This window comes from Heptranchias perlo, chromosome 32, assembly GCF_035084215.1.
Source record: "Heptranchias perlo isolate sHepPer1 chromosome 32, sHepPer1.hap1, whole genome shotgun sequence".
Taxonomy (NCBI): Eukaryota; Metazoa; Chordata; class Chondrichthyes; order Hexanchiformes; family Hexanchidae; genus Heptranchias; species Heptranchias perlo.
In genome coordinates this window covers 10,722,406-10,728,814 of record NC_090356.1, presented here as the reverse complement: position 1 = coordinate 10,728,814, position 6,409 = coordinate 10,722,406, and positions in this window count along the sequence as shown.

Sequence of the window (6,409 nt, the reverse complement as noted above, 5' to 3'; positions counted from 1 at the left end):
AGTACCAACTCTGATCCTGGGGCTGAGAAATGTGTTAATATGATTTTATAGTCAATTTCACTTTATATTGTTGCTAATCTACAGCAAATTGTCCAGTTTCTGCTGCATCGTCTCTATTTGTACCTTTTGTAAAGTTACTGAACCTAATAAAAGTACACAATAACATATTACTAAACATTTGGGTATAGAGCTGTCAGAAAGCAAATATTGTCTGATTTTCAGTAGCTAATAAAAACTGCAGGTACAGTCACAACAATCTTGAACCTTTCTGTCAGCATAGACTCACAGAAAATCTGGATGGCTTGTACACTGAAAGCCAATTTTGAAGCCCTTTTCAGAGGCAGCATGCTTTTCTTTTGTTGGATACACTCCAAAACACAATTAAACACTCATCTAATTTATTTCAAGAGCCTCATACTCTTGAAGGTAATCGGTCAATTGAAATTGCAGTCCTGCTGACAAGGTCAACCGTCACCTTTAAGGGCTGGTTTGAAAAGAAGCCACAACTTGGGGGGTTTTGATAGAGCAAATAGGGAGAAAATGTTTCCTCTGGCAAGTAGGTTGGTAACCAGAGGTCACAGATTTAAAAGAATTGGCAAAAGAATTAGAGGGGAAATGAGGAGAAATTTTTTCACACAGAGGGTTAAGATCTGGAACGCACTACCTGAAAGGGTGTTGGAAGCAGATTCCATAGGAACTTTCAAAAGGCAATTGGACACGTACTTAAAGACGACTAATTTGCAAGTTTATGGGGGAAAAGCTGGGGTGTGGGACTAAATTGAACAGCTCTTTCAAAGAGCCGGCACAGGCACGACGGGCCAAATGGCCTCCTTCTGTGCTGTAAGATTCTATGACCTGGTACCAATTGCACAGAACCTTTCCTAATTGGCACCAATTTAACAATCTCAGAGATAGACAAGGTGGAGAGGGAAATGTCACATCGGTGCAGGAGATGGCGCTGTTCTTGGGTTACGATTTTAGTCCACTGTCAGATCTCTGCATTGCCTTGACTTTATACCTCATCTTATGGATGCAGATGCAAAGTGGGAAAAAGTTTCCATTAAAGTACCCTTAATTTATTTTCTATGCATTTGCTTATTAACGGTGCTTGTGCAGAAGGCAGCAGATGTGTGTTGGATCCAGAAATAATGCTATAAAACCCAGCCACAGGGAAATGGGTCAGGAGGGAGTATGCTAAACCATAATGGAGCCGATGGACGTGTGATGAAATATGACAGCATTCAATATTTACTACCTGTCTAATCATAAGAACATTCCAGATTCCTGCTAGCGTTTCAATACTGGCAGATCAATCCTGGTTGTTAAGGTCACTGGAGGGGATAGCAAAGCAATGTTCTTGCACTAAATCTTACAGATATATTTTTTTCTTCAGATTTATAGAAATGTATTGCAGAACACAATGTTTAATGTGCACTTAAAGGGATATGGTCTTCAATTTTTTGAAGCTTCCTGTTTACCAACACAGAACATCATTACGAAAACTGCAACAAAATATATCATTGTGCCACTTTTATGTGATGTCACTGTGATGAAAACAAAGCAGAGCAAAATGAGTTTGCCAAACAATTTTTGCCAAAGACTGTCGCCCTTTAACAAATGGAGGAAATGAGCTTTGACGAGTGAAATTCCAAATCAGATTTAAATGGAACTGTATCCAAAATCAGATTGAGTTCTGATGAAAAGTCATCGACCTGCAGCGTTAACTCTGTTTCTCTCTGCACAGGTGCTGCCTGACCGGCTGAGTGTTTCCAGCATTTTCTGTTTTTATTTCAGATCTCCAGCATTTTGTTTTTGGAGTTTTCTCAATTGGTTCCACTCTACAAAGTCCTAGTTTTAGTCCATCAGACATTTATCCCCCCACCACCCCGCCCCGAGAGTCAGCTTCAGCCATAGATACAAAGAACCTTGAACGCTCGTTCCAACTTAAAGATTTTAATCAGCCTGTCATTTCGAAACAAAAAGAAAACTCTGCTCTGTTCCCTTTATAAAACTGATCTTTAACTTTACATTTCGATTTCCCTCATTGACCGGGTTAAAAGTCAGTCAACAAAACTGATTCAGCTAAATATTTCTCTGCAAGAATCCAGTTGGCTAATTATAGTTTTATTCTTTATTGCACCTAGAATTATTAAGTTAGTTCAGTTGCTGCGTGTGTGTGTTTGATTTGGAAGGTGGGCGTCCAATTCGAGAGCATCAGGATAGTTTTAACTAATTGTTATCCTCTGTCAGTGATGCGATGTGGTAAATCGAGCATTAAGCATGGGTTTTCTGTGTGAACATGACTTTAAACTGCTGCAGGCCTAGTTTATCAAACTCTCAATGATTAGATTTTAGCCTATTCGTTCTGTTCTCAGAGGAATGGAAATTAGGCTGTTTAGTTTCCATGGTAATACTTTGATAATTTATCAAAGCTAATCTCTTAAAAACAACCCAAATTCAGTCGAACCACTTCTTTGCAGCTTTACACTCTTAAGTAAGAGAAAGGGGGCAATCCGATTAATGATTGCCACGGCAGCATATTTAGAACTGCCTTTGTGGTGGACGATTATAAATGCCACTAAATTAACTCTTGAGTAGTGAAGCGTGATTTCGAAATTTGGGTAAAATCTAACATTGATACAATTAGTTTAGTCCAAAAGATCCAGGAATTTTTTTTTTAAATGCTCATTGATTATTGGACCTGTAACAGTAACAAAAATGTGGTTGTAAAATGGAAGTGAGGTGATTTACAAAATGGATTGCCACCGGCATGAGCAGTCAGCATTTCTTCTCGGAGAGGACCTGCTGTGAGCTCGCAGTGACATTTGCTGAAGTGCCAACAGGAAATGTCCCTGAACCAAAGGCAGGCTGGGGGAATAGTAGGAAGAAATTGGGAGGAGGAGGGGTGGGGAGAAAAAAGTTCACATCTACATGTGGGAACGCCAGGAGAAATTACGGGAATATCCCACGTAGCCATGTGAAATTGGCATGGTGGTCCTCCAAAGCCAGCAAAGTTGGAAAGAAACAAAGACCTGTGTTTATATCACGGTCTCTCACATCCCCCTCCAAAAAATTTCAAAACTCTACACATACAATTTGACTTTTTATGAAGGGAAATGCGGTGGCCATCTTGCACATGGCAAATTCCCACAAAAAGCAATGAGATGAACGAGCAGATTATCTATTTTCTTGTGGTGTTGTTTGAGGGAGGAATGGCTGGTGCACCAGGAGAAATACCTGCCAGGGGATCTTTAATGTCTGTCTGAACCACCTACATCTGTTACATTGGTGGTTCTCATCTGAAGGATGGAGTTGGGTACCTGTGACCCCACATCATAGTAATAGTCTGCACCTCTACAGGTTATATAAAGCAGACACTGCTCTCTCCCGCCCTCTCTATTTTGGCTCATGAGGCATTACTCCTGGGTAATGCTCGTTTGGGGTAGGTCTAGGAAAGAGGCCTCTTACAAGGACAAGGCCAAACTGGAGTAACAACAGAGATGAAGCAGAAACACCAGGTTTGAATACTTATTCTGTATTGTGGGTGATGTAGCATTAGGAATGTTCTTCTTTGTTGTCAGGATGTGGACAAGGTAACATTTATTGCCCATTTCTAGTCATCTGGAGAAGGTGGGGAAGGGCCTTCTGCTTGAACCCCTGCAGTCCTGGTGGTGACGGTGCTCACACAATGGTATTAGGTAGAGAATTCCAGGATATTGACCTAGTGACGATGAAAGGACGATGAAATATCTCCGAGTCAGTCATTGTGTGGCAATTTGTAATATGAGAGTGTTAGCATGTACAGACGGGGCATCATTTACCATATTTAGTGGGTAGCACAATGGTGCATGATGATGAGATAATGGTTTGTGCAGCACTCCCCCGTACCAGTAAAGATTTCCGCCTCAGCCACATTGCTGTCGGGCACAGGTGCCTCCATAGGAAGAGGGAGGTTGATTCCTGGACTGTTCTTGTTCAGCAGTGTAAGAGTGGCAGAGTCTCAGGAGAAAATTGTCTGCCCACCCTCTTAGCCACTGTTGGCACATGTCCTAAGAAGACAATGGAAAGGGATGGAAAATGGAAGGAGTCCGACTCTCAAATAAAGAAAGGAAATCTTCTTTACAATTGTCAACATTAGAAGTGAAAGCTGCAAATGAGTTCAATACTCAGATGGGGTGACTTTGTCCAGTGCAGCTCGAGTAACGAGCACACTATCACGTTAGTACAAAATTCTTTTACTTATTGAAAATAAACAGGCTAACAATACAAAGATACAATATGACGATACAAAGCTAGGTGAGAAAGTAAGCTGTGAGGAGGTCACAAAGAGTCTGCAAAGAGATATAGACAGGTTAAGTGAGTGGGCAAGAAGGTGGCAGATGGAGTATAATGTGGGGAAATGTGAGGTTATTCACTTTGGTAGGAAGAATAGAAAAACACTATTTTTTAAATGGTGAGACACTATTAAATGTTGGTGTTCAGAGAGACTTGGCTGTCATGATACAAGAAACACAAAAAGTTAGCATGCAGGTACAGCAAGCAATTAGGAAGGCAAATGGCATGTTGGCCTTTATTGAAAGGGGGTTGGAGTACAAGAGTAAGGAAGTCTTACTACAATTGTCCAGGGCTTTGATGGGACCTCACCTGGAGTACTGCGTACTGTTATGGTCTCCTTATCTAAGGAAGGATATACTTGCCTTAGAAGCGGTGCAATGAAGGTTCACTAGATTAATTCCTGGGATGAGAGGGTTGTCCTTTGAGGAGAGATTGAGTAGAATGGGCCTACACTCTCTGGAGTTTAGAAGAGTGACAGGTGATCTCAATGAAACATGTAAGATTCTGAGGGGGCTTGACAGGGTAGATGCTGAGAGGCTGTTTCCCATGGCTGGAGAGTCTAGAATTAGGGGGCATAGTCTCAGGATAAGGGGTCGGCCATTTAAGACTGAGAAGAGGAGGAATTTCTTCACTCAGAGGGTTGTGAATCTTTGGAATTCTCAACCCCAAGGGGCTATGGATGCTGAGTCGTTGAATATATTCAAGGCTGAGATAGATAGATTTTTGGACTCTAGGAGAATCAAGGGATATGGGAATCGGGCAGGAAAGTGGAGTTGAGGTTGAAGATCAGCCATGATCTTATTGAATGGCGGAGCAGCCTCGGGGGGCTGTGTGGCCTACTCCTGCTCCTATTTCTTATGTTCTTATGCAACACCTCCATTAAACAGGTACGGCAAAGGAATTTCGGCGAATAGACAGGACATTCTTCACTAAATCACACAACACCAGACTTACATTTGGTGAACAAGTTAAAAAAACCAGCAGAACAAGAACTTTACACACCATTAGACTGACTTAGTTAAACTTAAAGATTATACAGCACAACTGTCTTCAGATACTTGCATAAATGCAGAAAGGAAAATTAGAGTTGCAAGAAGAACTAAATCGTGACAAAGATTTAGTACTGAAGTACTGGGTGAGATTTGGACAACTGTTAGATATCTTCACTATTTTGTACATTAAAAATCACCATTATTCCAAATAGCTAATGACTTTCTTTTGATATTGATTGCAGGATTGCAACTGCATTGAGGTTACTGGGTTTACCAATATGTAGATCTAAATGGTGGTTATTCTTACCCATATTCCTTAGTGTGGACGAAACTGCTCTATAAGCCGTATAGAAATGTTTTACCTTATCTAAACACGGGTACAATTGATCACAGATGAAACAAAGAAATGAAAGGTTGCTAGGAGAGGGGATGAAAGCAGTTTAAGCGAAAAAGGACAAAAGAATATCGAGGCTGAAATTCATGATAATGGAGTGAAAAAGTAGAAGTGGTAATAATGGTGGAGTGGAGGTGGAGAGCAGACTATTCATCTGTGCTTAGCTGCTCTGAGGATGCCAATCTCTCCAAAAGTAGATTAATGAACACTATGCGAAATGTGAGAAAACTCTTATTTGTTCAGGCCTTCTTAAGGTGGAAAAATTCTTTGCTTCACTAATTTTGGTGAAAACATAAATATAAGTAGTCCACATAATACTTTCTCACTAAAATTAGTTTTTAAAAAAACCTGTGCAACTTTGCTCAGCTATGCAGTCAAACTGCGAAGTATTTTACTTGAAGTCAGACCTGAGGTTAGTGAGTTTAATGAACAGGAACGTGCATCACCACAGCAGCGACAGAAACTACATCACAAAACAAAATTCACAGCGTTGTATTCCAGTAGTTTATGTCTGTTACTCTCTTATATCACGCTATCTGTATCACATTGAGCAATTACATTGTACCATGCGTATCAGTGTTACCGATTGATTGTCAGTTTGGTTCAATGATGGAACTCATGCCTCTGAGTAAGAAGATTGTGGATTCAAGCTCAACTCCCAGATTTGAACACATAGTACAGTACTGTC